The 14601-nt window shown below is 39.4% G+C and overlaps 1 protein-coding gene across 3 annotated transcripts in view; it reads left to right on the plus strand.

Moving 5' to 3' along the window:
* Window positions 1-14601, plus strand: part of MID2 (midline 2) — a 115286-nt gene that overhangs the window by 29278 nt on the left and 71407 nt on the right. The gene's annotated exons all lie outside the window — the stretch shown is intronic.

The following is a 14601-nucleotide window of genomic DNA, read 5'->3' on the forward strand; positions in this document are numbered from 1 at the left end:
ATTTTTTTATTTTGATCTTATGGGAGGGGTGAGACCAGGCATGAAAGGTCATAGGAAGCCTCAGGGTAAGACCAGGATAAAAAGGGTTGCACACTTGCTCTTCAAGTTCTGATGAATGAGACAGGTAAATGCAATCGGACAGGTGTCCTTGGTTTTTACACAATAAGTTTTTACAGCACCTCCAAAGTCTGGGGTCAAATGCATTCTTGTACATCAACTAATATCTTAAACCCACAAGAGAGAGTTTCCTGTTTCCAAGAGCCCTGTGGGGACTCCTCAGGGAAGGCAAAAAATCCTGTTAGAGGAGTAACTAGGTAGTTTCCTGCTCTTAACTTGGAGTGTACATTTTGCTGTCTTGAGTTTCTATACAAAGAATACCTAGGTGGTGAGTTGTAAGGGCAATGAGTTCCTAGGAGCCTCGATCTAGAACCAACAATGGTGTGAGGAACCTCAGAAGCCATGTAGTTCAACTCAACATAGGAGGAAACTGAGGCTCAAGGAGGGGAAGGGACTTGTCCAGGGTCACTCTGAGGCTGCTAGATCTAGAGCTGGAAGAGACCTTAGAGACCTCCAAAGCCATCTAGTCCATCCCCCTTATTTAACAAATAAAGAAATTGAAACCAGGAGAGATAAAGGTACTTGCCCAAGATCATATGGGCCAAGCTAGGATTGGAACCCAGGTTCTCGATTAGAGCTGAAATGGACCTTTAGAGACTTTCTTGTGGAAGCCCACATTTTACAGATGAGAAAACCAAGACCTAGGGAAGTTAGCCACCATGGCAAAGTTGAAAGCTCTGTTCTCTATAACTGGAAGGAAACTGAGGCTCAGGGAGTTTAGGATCATACAAAGTCAGAATGTCAACCCATACTCTCTAATTCCACAGTCAGTGTCTTGTCCACATTGGTTACAATTAGAGCTTGAGGTGATTAACGAAGGGCTTGTCACCGTTCTTTTCTTTCCTTCTCTTTCTCTTTCTTTTATGTTTAACTCCCATTCTCTCTATACCCTCCAAAAAATCAAAGGAATAGAGAGAAACAGAAGATTGTTCATGAAGGAGGAGGCATTTTAGAGTAGATTTTACCTCTTCAAAAGTTATACAATGAATCAGAATGAGCTCAAAGAATGAAAAGGCTGTTATTCCCTCTACCCTTTTTACCACACAAGAGTTTGGATTGTGCTGGGGGTAGCACCGCAAACAGGAGGCAAAATAATAGGGACGATAGCTTGGATTCACTTTCCATATGTACTTGGGCATCGGAGGAGGGCTGATACTGATTTCAGTGGAAACCTGGAATATAGAAACCATCTTCTCGATCATTGAAAAGCTGTTATTAAGGCTCCAGTAAAGCTGTACAGCTTGAGCAACTCACCTCACCTGCCTCATTTTCCTCATCTGTAAAATGAGAAACTAAATTAATAATTCTGTCTAAAGTCTTAAATTTGTGATCTTCCCATCAAATTAGCTTGTTAGATGCAGGCTCGTTTCCACTCAGGCACATTTCCATGGGCCTTTCCTTACCTGGCTTTCCAATCAAAGCTTCTATCTTCTTTCCTCAGGGCCCGGCCAATCTCTGATATCAAGGGAAACAGGTTGTTAATACATTTTTCTTTTTGGCCAAATGACTTCATTGATATAGGGAATTGCAGGTAAGGTAAGGACTCTCCCTATACCTGTGCAGATACCGCTTCTGCGCCTCATGATCTTGGAGAGTTGTTTGGGGACGCCAGGAGATTAAGTCACTTGCCCAGAGACAGCTAGCTAGCCAGTATAGATAGGTCAGAGGCTAGATTTGAATGTAGGGCTTCTTGACTCCAAGGCCAGTTCTTCACACACTACTCCATACTGTCCCTTTGTTAACTAGTACACACTGAATGTTTTCATGGCAGAGGAATGATTAACTCTGACCCTCCAAGGTAATGTATGTATATTCTGACTATGGCTTTTGGAAAAAGGGAGAAACTCATATCATGGGGATTTCAAGCTAGGGAGGAAAGAGTGACTCCATGACAAACTAGTGAGAGATCACTTTTGGGGATAGTTACTCAAACCAACCATGTGGATGGCTACCTACTCTCTCTATGCATGGGCCTACCTCTTTAAGGTCTTTTGTATTTCATTGTACAAAAAAGATCAAGAGACACAGTCCTTGTTCCTTGAGAGTTTACAGCATAACAGACACACAGATCTACATGTACAGAAAATACCAACATCAGAATAAAAGATGAAAATATAATATAGGGTGTCCCAAAAGTCGTAGTGCAGTTTTAAGTTTTATTAAAGCCTAAACTGCACTAAGACTTTTGAGACAATCTGTATGATATATTGCATCAAAATGCTTTAAGTCATGGGTCTATATGTTTTAGGTGTTTGTTTGATTATGATTTGAATGGACTACATCTTCTATGATGTTATCATCAAAAGTTAGTAATGTGCCCTGGATAGCCCAAGAATGGAATTTGGACTAGGATTTCGTTGGTACAGGAACCTTTAGAGGGAGGAAGCTCCTTTTAGCAATGATGATCAATATGAGAACTGCCGAAAGAACTGAGAGCCTGTGGCTTGCCCAGGGTCTCATGGCTAGCATATATCTGAATTAGGCCTCAAACCTGGGTTGTTGTATCTTTGAGGCTGACTCTATGCATTTTTTCTCACTGCCTCTTCCGTGTTAAATTGCTCAATATAAATCAGGACATTGAATAAAGAGTATGTGAAAGCTGTAATGGACCCGAAGAATCTTGCTAATCTAGCATCCTTATTTAGCCTGAGGAAACTGAGGCTCAGAGAATGGAAATGAATGGCCCAAGGTCTCTGGACTTAGCTCAGGACTCTGTCTCCCAATTCAATGAGAGTACCTAGCAAGGACTCATTTTTTAAAAATGCCCCAAAGACTGGTGAACCTGTGCCACTGAAACTAGAAGGAGAGGGAGGGATTTTGCTAAACATCTGCTTAGTGCTTCCATTAGCAAAACACCAAGCTAAGCTTGGGAGATCCTAAGAGAATGATACTAGCTCTTGCGCTCAGGTAGCTTGCATTCTGAAGGGGTCAATATGTTTTAGATGTTTATTTGGTCATGATTTGAACGGACTATATCTTCCATGATGCTATTGTCAAAAGTTACGAATATACCCTGGACAGCCAAGAATGGGATTTGGACTAGGATTTCATTGGTACAGCAACCTTTGGAGGTTGGTTCCCAAGGTGGACACCAATTGGGAGATGTAGGAAATGAAGACAGAGAGAGTGACCTCAAGTGAGGGAGGGACTAGGCAAGGCTTTGCATTGGAGGTCATGTTTGAACTGAGCCTTGAAGGGAGCCAAGGAGTCTGAGCTAAACCTGTAAGTGAGGACTAGAATTTCATTAGTACAGGGAACTTCCAAAGGAGGAGACCATTGGGATATGATTAGAGTTATAGATGAGAGTAGTTGCCATAGGTATGGAGAGAAGGGGATACATAAGAGGCATGTCATAGAAATCAAATTGCCAAGACTTGGTAACTGATTAGAGATATGGGGGATAAGAAAGAGGAATGAGTTAAAGATGAGTTCAAGGTGAGTTGCAAACTTGGGTGAAGAGAAGAATAGTGGTTCTCTCCACAGAAATAAAGATCCTTGAAGAAGGGTTGAATTTGTTTTTTTATTTGTTTGTTTCCATGTTGTACATTGATCCAAACTGAGTGTGATGATAGAGAAATCATATCAGAAGGGGTGAATTTGAAAGGAAAGATCTTAATGCAAGAAGGTAAATTCAGCCTCTAAGTTAGGGTGTCCAACATTTTAGCACTTCTGGACTGCTTAGGCCAACAAAAGCCTCTTAAGGGCAGCATTGAGAATTGAATCCCCATTTATGAAAACAATGCAACCCATGTGAGCACAGAAAATCACTACAAATTCAATGATGCCCCCTCCCCAATGGGCTGAAGGCACTGTAACCAGTGGAACACACCTGCTCTAAGGCATCCATGGAATCTGATAGGATATGTTACTGGAATTATTATGAATATAGAGGTTCTTTGTTTCTTCAATGAATTTTTATTCATTCATTCATTCATTCATTCATTCATTCATTCATTTCTCTGCAATATGGGTACTCCCCTCTGACAATGCAGGTCAGGGCCCATTCATACAATATGTGACTTGTCCAATGGATTCTTGTCCATTGAGAGGACACCCATGGTGCTGTGGGCCTTCCTCTAGAGTTCTTGGGATTGTGGTGGAGTATTCCTTTTTTATTTTTTTTAAATTTTTTAAAAAATGTATTTATTTTGAATTTTAGAATTTTTCCCCTAATCTCACTTCCCTCCCCCCCACCCCCTACAGAAGGCAGTATGTTAGTCTTTACATTGTTTCCATAGTATACATTGGTCTAAATGTATAAAAATGTACAAAAAAATAAAGTATAAGAGATAGCAAAGTTATATAATGAGATAACAGTTTTTTTAAAATTAAAGGTAATAGTCTTTGGTCTTTGTTCAAACTCTGCAATTCTTTCTCTGGATACAGATGGTATTCTCCATCACAGGTACCCTAAAATTGTTCCTGATTGTTGCACTGATGGAATGAGCAAGTCCATCAAGGTTGATCATCACCCTCATGTTGCTGTTAGGGTGTACAATGTTTTTCTGGTTCTGCTCATCTCGCTCAGCCTCAGTTCATTCAAAATCCCTCCAGGCTTCCCTGATTTCCCATCCCTCCTGGTTTCTAATAGAACAATAGTGTTCCATGATATATATATATATATATATATATATCACAGTTTGCTAAGCCATTCCCCAATTGAAGGGCATTTATTTGAGTTCCAATTCTTTGCCACCACAAATAGGGCTGCTATGAATATTTTTGTACAAGTGATGTTTTTACCCTTTTTCATCATCTCTTCAGGGTATAGACCCAGTAGTGGTATTGCTGGATCAAAGGGGATGCACATTTTTGTTGCCCTTTGGCTGTAATTCCAAATTGCTCGCCAGAAAGTTTGGATGAGTTCACAGTGGTGGAGTCTTCTTGATTCCCCTCCCTGAGGCTTACCACATGATGAGCTCCTACTTTTCCCATCAGATGACGAGTTTTATATCTCTTGTCCTTTACCACCTCAGATTTTCTGTCAATTTCTTTTTTCCTCTTATGCTTTTCACTGTTTTCTGAGCTAATATCTCTCAGGATCATCCAGCATCCTCCTACGATTTTGCATAGTCTAAAACTGTGCTGTCTTTGTCTGCCATTTCTCTTGACTTGGCAATACAAGCAATAATTGGTTGACAGAGTTGGTTCCCAGGCTCTTTTGATCTTCTTGTGGGGATTGAGTTATATTTATTTTGCAAAATTCTCTTTTTTGTCATTATTTTGAACTCCACAAAGCCATGAACATTTATTTCCATATTCTGTATACTTCCACAGAAGAACAGAAAAAGAGGGTTGTATGAGAAACCATGAATCTATTAGATTCAGCTTGCGCTTTTGAAAAAATGACTATAATAAATTCCACAAACTGGTTCCAAACTGTCCTCCTTGTCTGTTTCTCCTTTTTAGCCTCTTTTGTACATTTAAAAATGCTATAATGACTTTCTTTTTCTAACTACTATTTCTAATACTCCTCTTCCTTCCAAATCTTCCTCCTCCATGGAGAAAAAATAAAAACTCTTCCTTTTTAGGAAGTAAACATAATTAAGCAAAACACATTTGTAGATTGGCCATTTCTAAAAACATTCATCTCAGTTTACTTCTCAAGTCCCCCATCTCTGCTAGGCTGAGGCAAAGAGTAGGGAAATGTGTTCTTCCCTCCTCATCCTCAACTCTCTATGATGTTACCCCTGCTAACTTCCCCTTTACTCCTGTCTCATATGAAGAGGGGGACCCTTCTCCTTTCCAATCACCTTTGATTCTATGCCTTCCTATCTTCTCAGCAAATTGACCCATCCTCATGTCCACTCTCCAATCTTTAGTCTCTCCCTTTCTACTGTCTCCTCTGCTGCCTACAAATATACCCAGATCACGCCCCATTGCTAAAAAACACTCGATGGATCTTAGCATACCCAACAACCATAATCCCATATAGTCCTGTTCTGCGGCTAAACTTCTTGAAGCTTCTAGTATTTCTTTACTCTTTTCTAACCCTCTGCAGTCAAAATTCTGACCTCCTCTCTCCAAAGATACAAGTAATCGCTTAAGGGTTCATTTGAATGTCCTGTTTTTGCTGCTCACGTTCCTGACTTCTCTAAAGCACCTGACACTGTTGATCATTTTTCCTTCTTAAATATTCTCTTGTCTTTGGGTTTTAATGATTTTGCTCTCTTGCTTCTCATCCCATCTTTCTTAATCTCCTTTGCAGCATCTTCATTCATGTCACAAACACTGATTGTCGATATCCTGTGAGATTGTCCTGGTTGGTCCCTCTTCGCTTTCTTTGTATTCTCTCGCTTGGCGATCTCATTGGCTCCTCTGGATTTAATTTTCATTTCTATGCAGGTGATTCACAGATCTAGTTATCTAGCCCTAGTTCATTTTTCTCTTGAGTTCTAGCAACTACTCATTTGATATCTTAGAACTATTGACACCTCAGATTCAACAGAGCTCTACCCTTCCTCTGCCAAACTCCTTCCTTCTTCAGAACTTCCCTGTTACTGTTGAGGGAGTCATTATTCTTCCTCCAGTCATCCAGACTTGCAATCTCAGTGTTATCCTTAGTTCCTTTCTCTCACTCATCCCATGGATTAAATCAGTTGCCAAATCGTGTAATTTCATCTTTTGAATCTCTCTTTCTCTCCTACAAACAACCACTACCCTTGGATGAAGCACTACAATAGTGACATTAAACTGTCTGCCTTCAAATCTCTCTCAACTCCAAACCTCTACTCAGTCGCCAAGGAGTTTTGCCCAAAGATCAGCTATCATCATATCATTGTTTGCTCAATAAACTCCATTGGCTCCCTATTACCTCTAGGATCAAACATAATGTCCTTGGGCACTTACAATTCTCCATGACTTAATCCTGCCATGATTTTGTTCTGTTCTCTCCTGCCACTATTCATTTGTATAACCTGTATTCCATGCTCGAAATACACTCCTTCCAAGTCTTTTTGAAACTTTTCTACCTAACCTTGCTTGATCTCCCAAGTAAAAGTGATCTCCCTATAACCTCTGGACCTCTATTTGACATCTGCTTTTGTTTTAAGAGTATCCTAATCTACAAATTAAAGGTACCTCAGAGGACATCTAATTCAACCTCTTCATTTTAGAGAGATGGAAAGTGAGGCCCAAACAGGGAAAATGACTTGTCCAACGTCACATAAGTAGTGAGCATCAGTGGTAGAATTTATCACATTCTTGCATCTAATATAGTTATTTATGGACCTTATTTTTCTTCCTGCCACAAGACTGAAAAGTTCCTTAAAAGTAATCACTCAGTCTTTGTTCATTATTGAATCTCCCCAGAGCTAAGCACAGTTCACTTAATAAATGTGGAGTTGAACTAAGTGATGACCAAACATTGTGTAACACTAGATGGACAGAATATGTAGATGACTTGAAAAGGGATCTGGGGACCGTTTTCTAATCCTTAATTAAAAACACCCAAAACTTAGTTTAATGAAGATTTGTCTTCAGCATGTAAGCCTCTTCTGACTTTCTCAGTGGTGGACCCCATTATGGGGGAGCTAGCCCAGGTACTTCTGAGAGAACTCCAGCTGTTTCTCTTCATGCCAAACCCATTTCCCTTCCTTGTTGCCTTAGATTGCTCTTGTCAGAGACTGACTTTCCAAAAGAGGATCCTAAATACTTTCTCCTTTTCTTTTCATACAATTTTTCCCAGCTTTCTGTTCTCTGAGAAAGGAAACAGCTACATTCTTCCCATTGTTATGGGAATAGAGATTAGAATCACCTCTTGTTTGTTAGCTGAATTCTGTGATGGATTGGGCCTATACCTGATAGCCCACTACCCAGCTCTTAGAAGCTGGTGACCTGGTATTTGAAAAATATTTTCTGTTAGGGTCAGGGATCATGGGAATGAGGCCAAGAAAGCCCCAACACTCCTTGCTGCTCCAATTACTTGATCTTTTTATACAGTTCTTTGTCCTGTTTTTGTTTACATTTTCAAAGGAAATCCTTGTATCATGCCTATCTAGTGGAAAATGTATACTCAAATGAATACTTCCTCTTGGCTTCCCAGATGCTTTGGAAGTGAGCTCCTGAAAAACAACTGAGGAGAAGGGAAATGGGCAATCTCTAATTAGGCAGTCAGCAACATATATTTGAAAAGCCCACCATGATAGGTATTATAGATGACAAAAAAATACAACAGCTGCTACATGGCAGTAGTAGATAGAAAGTAAATATATTTGGTTGATGCCATTAAGAAATTTAGTCTGGTTAGGAAAACACAACTTATAAATGTGTATAGTACCTTGCGTATAGAAGGTACTTAATAAATGTGTTAAATAGACATTTTAAAAAGACAAGTGGATCTCATGAAGAATTGAGAGAGATCCTTTCTAGTGGACCATCCCTCTCTCCCTACCTCAGTGAAAGCTTATACTATCCATGTGACTCTTAAAATTGTCCTCAGACAGGTCTTCATGGAGGAACAATGAAGAGTTCACCATCAAGGTACTTCTCCCATTGTTTCTTGCCATGACTCCTTCTCCCAGTTATTCACATTCATGGCACTTCCAATCATTTGTTTGATTATCCCTCACATATATAGTTGCTTACTCTAATCTATTCTGCTATCCTCTTCTGTTTTGTGAGTGAATTCATTCCATTCATTTTCATGGTTATGGCTATTAGTTGTATATTTCCCTCTCTCCTATTCTTTTATAATTTTTCCTACCTCTTTTTGCTCCCTTTCTCAATAAACTCCATTGGCTCCCTATTACCTCTAGGATCAAACATAATGTCCTTGGGCATTTACAATTCTCCATGACTTAATCCTGCCATGATTTTGTTCTGTTTTCTCCTGCCACTATTCATTTGTATAACCTGTATTCCATGCTCGAAATACACTCCTTCCAAGTCTTTTTGAAACTTTTCTACCTTCTTTTACAAAGAAGGTGGTGAAAGAGGAGTGATCTATAGTTGAAGTTTTCTACTTTTCTTCCCTTCATTCTGCCCCCTATTATAGATTTTTTTCTTTCCCCCCTTTTAATCCCCCTCATGCCCTACCCTCTGACATTAAAGGGTTTTTTGTTTGTGAATAATCTTTCAACTCTCCTTCTTAAACCCCTCTTCTACCCCACCTATTTCCCTGTTGAGCTTAATGTATTTCTACACCCAAATCTGTGTGTTCAATCCTTCTTTGTCTAATTCACGTAAAAATGAAATTCATATGAATTCCATTCCCCAACCCCTTCCTTCTCATTTATGTACTCATTGTCTCATTTACTTCACTTCTGCAACAGTATGATTTCTCTCTTCTTTCTTCCCTAGCACATTCCCTATTCTTTTCCTTTTCATTCTTTCCTTAAGATCATCAACACAGAACAAAATTACCTCTTGGCCCTTTGGCCAAGACAAATCTTGAGGACATCAATATTTTGAAGGGACACTTGTTTTGTCTTCCCAAAATTAGAACATAAGCACTTCACCATTCAAATTTCCATTCTAGATGTTCAAATGCATTTTCCTTTCCAGGTTTTTCTTGGCTACCTTGTTTGATTTCAAGGTTTCTTCACAGTTCTGGTCTCTTTATAAGAAATGCTTGAACATCCTCTGTTACATCAAAAGTCCATTTTCACCCCTCTAACCCCTCTCTCCTTCCTTCCATACCCATAGGATTATATTCATTTTCTCAGAGTAAGTTATTCTTAATTGGAAGTCTTGATTGTGTGCCTTTTGGAGTGTCATTCCAAGAACTCTTCTTTATATCAGTACTTGTCAAGTCTTGTGTGATCCTAACTGTGGTTCCTTGATATTTGAATTCTTTCTGAGGGCTATTTTGAGTTATGTTCTTTTATCTGGATGTTCTGGACTTTACCTATGAATGTCCTGGGAATTTTCAGACCACATTACTATCAAGTAGAATCCAACTGCAGTGATTTCCCTTACTGTCCACTCAGGGATTTTACTTAGGAAATCTCTATGAGTTCTAAAACTTGTCCAATTCATTCCTTTTAATTGCTATTTCCTCTTACTGACTGGGAGAATTATGGGGTAGGGGGAGGGAAGAAGGGGAGTTTCTAAAAGTTGTAATGAATTCTATAGCCTTCTGTTTGAGAGACTTTTTATCACTGGAGTTTATATGCTATATAAGTATTTCAATAAATTACATTTGTTGAATCCTAGGAATTGAGGGTCATGAATGAGGAGGGAGGATGAAACCAAGCATGAGATGAGAACTTGGAGAGTTTATGAGAGACATGGTTTTCTCCTTTTGTTCTGATCCTTTTTTTACAATATGAATAATATGGTAATATGTTAAACATGATTGTACATATATAACCTATATCAGATTACTTGCTTTCATGGGGAAGTAAGAGGGAAGGGAGGTAGAAAAATGTGGAACTTAAAAGCTTACAAAAAGATGACTGTTGAAAACTATCTTCGCGTGTAATTGGAAAAATAAAATAAAATTACATTTTCTTTAAAAAGAGTATATGAGGAGGGATTCCATATTTTTGGTAATTTGGGGGTATACTCCATGCCCTCTTGAATCTCTTGAAACTAGGACTCAGCTCAACTATATACAGATTCCAGAAAGAGCATGAGTTGCCAATAGAAGGGAGTAAGCTACTTATGAGTAAGCTCAGTATTTGTTGATTGCCAAACAATACACTATACTGTTTCAGTTTATTAATTACTCAGGTAACAACTGGTGTTAACGGCTATAGTTCTGACAACTCCACTACTCTCTTGTCCCTTTAGAACCCACCATCTATACCAGCTCTAAGGCTGTATCCGCTTTACTTTTTAACCACTTTTCTTAAGATAAGGTAATACTTGTAAATTCACCACATGGTTTAATTTCTTCATCTTAACTTCAAATACCCTCCGGAAGTTACCATGCTTTCTGGAATGTTTCTTGTTAATGATTTAAGTTCCAGGTACTAGATCTGGAATCTGAAAGACCTGAGTTCAAATATGGCCTCAGACACTTACTGTTGTGATCCTGGGCAGGTCACTGAACTCTGTCTGCCTCAGTTTTCTTATCTGTAAAATGAGCTGGAGAAGGAAATGGAAAACCACTCCATTATCTCTGCCAAGAAAAAAGCCTCAGATGGGGTCATGAAGAGTTGGACATTACTGAGAAAAAGACTAAACAACAGACAATATAACAACGCTATAGGGGTGTGCCGGAGTCAGGTTGACCAGATGATTGTTACTTTGTCATAGCATTTGTCTCAGATATCAATAATGGCTACAAATCTGAGATTGATTTATTGTTTTCTTGATTGATTATACTAGAAAGTGTTAATACTGCAGATTAAATTTAAAAGTGTGCTTTTTTCTCTTTTTTTCCAGAGAGCTGGTTGTCAAACATTTACCAGTATACCCCTAAATATTTCTTTATAAACATTACTTGAGTTCAGTAGTCCATTGTTCGCCTCAGTTTTCTCATCTGTAAAATAGAGGTGATAACAGCATTTACCTTCCCGGGTTGTTGTGAGAATCAAATGAGGTAATATTTGTAAAAGTACTTAGCTCAGTGACTGGTATTTTCATTCAGAAGTAACAAATAGGGTGACCAAATCTCACTTTGTCTCACCCTCTCCTTGTTCTTTTCTGAAATCAAATGAAAAATGAGCTGAAGGATAACTAACTTGGAGGGAAATGTGCTGCTTAAAGGCAAGCCGTAAGGTTTCCTGCTGTATTCTTAGAGGTAGGTGATGGGAGAGTGGCCATTTGTCCAGTTTATTTTTGTTGTTAGTCACTTGATCATGTCTGATTCTTCCTGACCCCATGGACCAAAGGAAGCCAGTACTGACCATGAGTTTTTCTTGGAAAAAGATCCTCAAGTGATTTGCCATTTCCTTCTCTACCTCATTTTACAAATGAGGAAACTGATGCAAACCAGGTGAAGTGACTTGTCCTGAGTCACTACAGTCAGGAAATGTCTGAGGCTGGATTTAAACTCAGGTCTTCTTGATTCCAAGTCTGGTGTTCTATCCACTGAGCAACCTGATTGCTAAGTATTTATTGTGAGTCCCAGGAGGAAGACTTCTAGACTAGATGATTGGAGCAAGGGTAACAGCACCTCCCATTGTTCTATTAGTTTAAAAACTAAATAAGATCTGATTCTAGAGGCAGAAGTCCTGGGTTTGAATTATATCTTTGCCACTTAATACCTCTGTGAACTTGAATCTTCCTAATTTCGGTTTCCTCCTTTGTGAAAGGAGGGGATTCGATTAGATGAGCTTTGGGGTCACTTCCAGCTCTAAAGCTGTGACCCTATATGTGGCAAGTGAATTTCTCTCAGGGCCTCAGTTTCCTTCTTTGTTAATGATGATAAAAACAACAGCTGACATTTATATAGCACTTACTATACACTCTACAATTATTTACTAAGTACTTTATCTCATTTGATCCTTACAAGAACCCTGGGAGGTAGGTATTATTTATTTATAAGAAAACTGAGGCAACCAAAGGCTGAGTAACTTGTCTAGTGTCACACATTTAGGAAGTATCTGAGACTGGATTTGAACTTGGGTTAGAGTTGGAATAGATGACATCCGAGGTCCCTTCTACCCCTCATTCTATGAATGCTATGTTTGACCTTGAGCAAGTCCTTTTACCTTCCTGGGCCTCAGTTTCTCCTGTAAAGAGAGGGAATTGGATTCAGTGGCATTTGAGGGCACTTCTAACTTTAACTCCATTTCCATTCGATCCCTGTCCACAGAGGGAAGACTAGGAAAAGAAAAGCCAGACCAACCCACAAATCATATCATTTTTTTCATGAGGGAACACATTAAAATAGTTGGGGGGTTTCACAGTGGCTTTCTGGAGATTCAACTACATCCATTTTGGGTGACACCAGGGCAGAAAAGCAGAGGGGGTTGGGTGACAAGTTCAAACAAAGACATGAAATGTAATCAGGACTTTGTCTGGGATAAACAAGAAAGAAGAGTTCCCTCCCTTTGTATTCAGAGGATGGTTTATAAACAGCTGCTAGCCTTGAATGTCAAGGTCCTTGGTGATGGATGGACCTCTGGGAGGAGCAGAGGCAGGAGCCATTTTATCTGGAGAGCCATTGCTGACCTCTCCAAGTAACTGCATTTGGGAATATGTGGGTGAGAACTGGAGGAGACTAACTCAGGGAGGTGGAGGAAGAGGAGGAAGAGAAAGGGGACACGGAGGAAGAGGAGAAGGAAGAGAAGAGGAGGAAGGGAAGAAAAGGAGGAAGCAGAGGAAGAGAAAAAAGAGGAGGAGAAAGGGGAAGAAAAGGAGAAACTCAAAGGAACTCCAGAAAGTCAAACCCATACCATATCCCAGATGAATTAATAAAAACCAAATGAAAGACTAGTGTCTGTTTGACCTTTATTGCTAGAAAGTGAATTAGCCAGAGTTATTTGGCACTTTTAATTCTTTTTTGTTCCATATTTTCACTTTTATTACATTTTCATAAGAGACCTTCATATGAAGTCCAGAGCATTTCTGAGCCAGAACAAAATTGAACACATAAAACAGCTATGTCTGAGAAAGAACAGGCAATCACCAAAGGGCCAGACTTAGGTCTGAGCCAGTCAGAGAGGATAATAGCCTTAGGGACAGCATTAAGCTTAATAATCTACCTCTTAGACCCTAGGAGGAAGTGCATTGGTTACCTACAGAGTACTTTCTGGTGGCGGTTACCATTCCTTAGTGCGGCCCCTTGGTTATGGCTAGAGCTAATCAAAAGACAGTGTTGACAGCCTCTCATGCTGCCCATGGGATCATAGATTTTTAGCTGGAAGAGACTTTAGGGGATATATCCTCTCATTGTACAGAGGAGGAAACTGAGGATCAGAAAGGGGAAGAGACTCAAGGTCATACATAAATCAAAGATCTAGAATTGAAATGATGTCAGAAACCAACTAGTTCATCTCTCTCATTTTATAGAGGAGGAAACTGAGACCTAGAGAAGGGAGACAAATCCAAAAAAATCATTCTCCTCCGGCTCCAGTCTCAATGTTCTTATCACTGTACCATATTGACTCAGTAGTCCATAAATAACTGCAATTGACCCTTCATTTCCTGAGTGACTCTGAAGCCACAAAAACAACCACCCTGCTTCAGATTGTTATTTCTTAGGAAATCCAGCAGGATCGTTTTTTGAAATGTAATTAATTTTCCTTCATGAAATGAAAAGATAGTGTTTTTCTCTCTGCTAGTAACCTGACTTCAGATTCCACACGGAAGTTTGTGGTATTGGAGCAAGGACATTGGCTCTTAGATCAGAGAATTGATGACTTTTCTGAAATGTGTACATGTTACCTAATGTATGACCTGGGCTAACCCCTTAGCTTTAACCTTCATGTTTTGTGTGTCAGACAACCCTGTCTGATTCTGCTGCATTAAACATTCTATCCTTTCCTCTATCAGAAAGTCAAGAACATATTCTGCTTTTGGCCATGAAAAAGTGATTTGTTAGTAGCTTTTTGATGGTCTGAAAATCTAATTTACCCCTCTCTCCCTTTT

This window comes from Macrotis lagotis, chromosome X (assembly GCF_037893015.1).
Source record: "Macrotis lagotis isolate mMagLag1 chromosome X, bilby.v1.9.chrom.fasta, whole genome shotgun sequence".
NCBI lineage: Eukaryota > Metazoa > Chordata > Mammalia > Peramelemorphia > Peramelidae > Macrotis > Macrotis lagotis.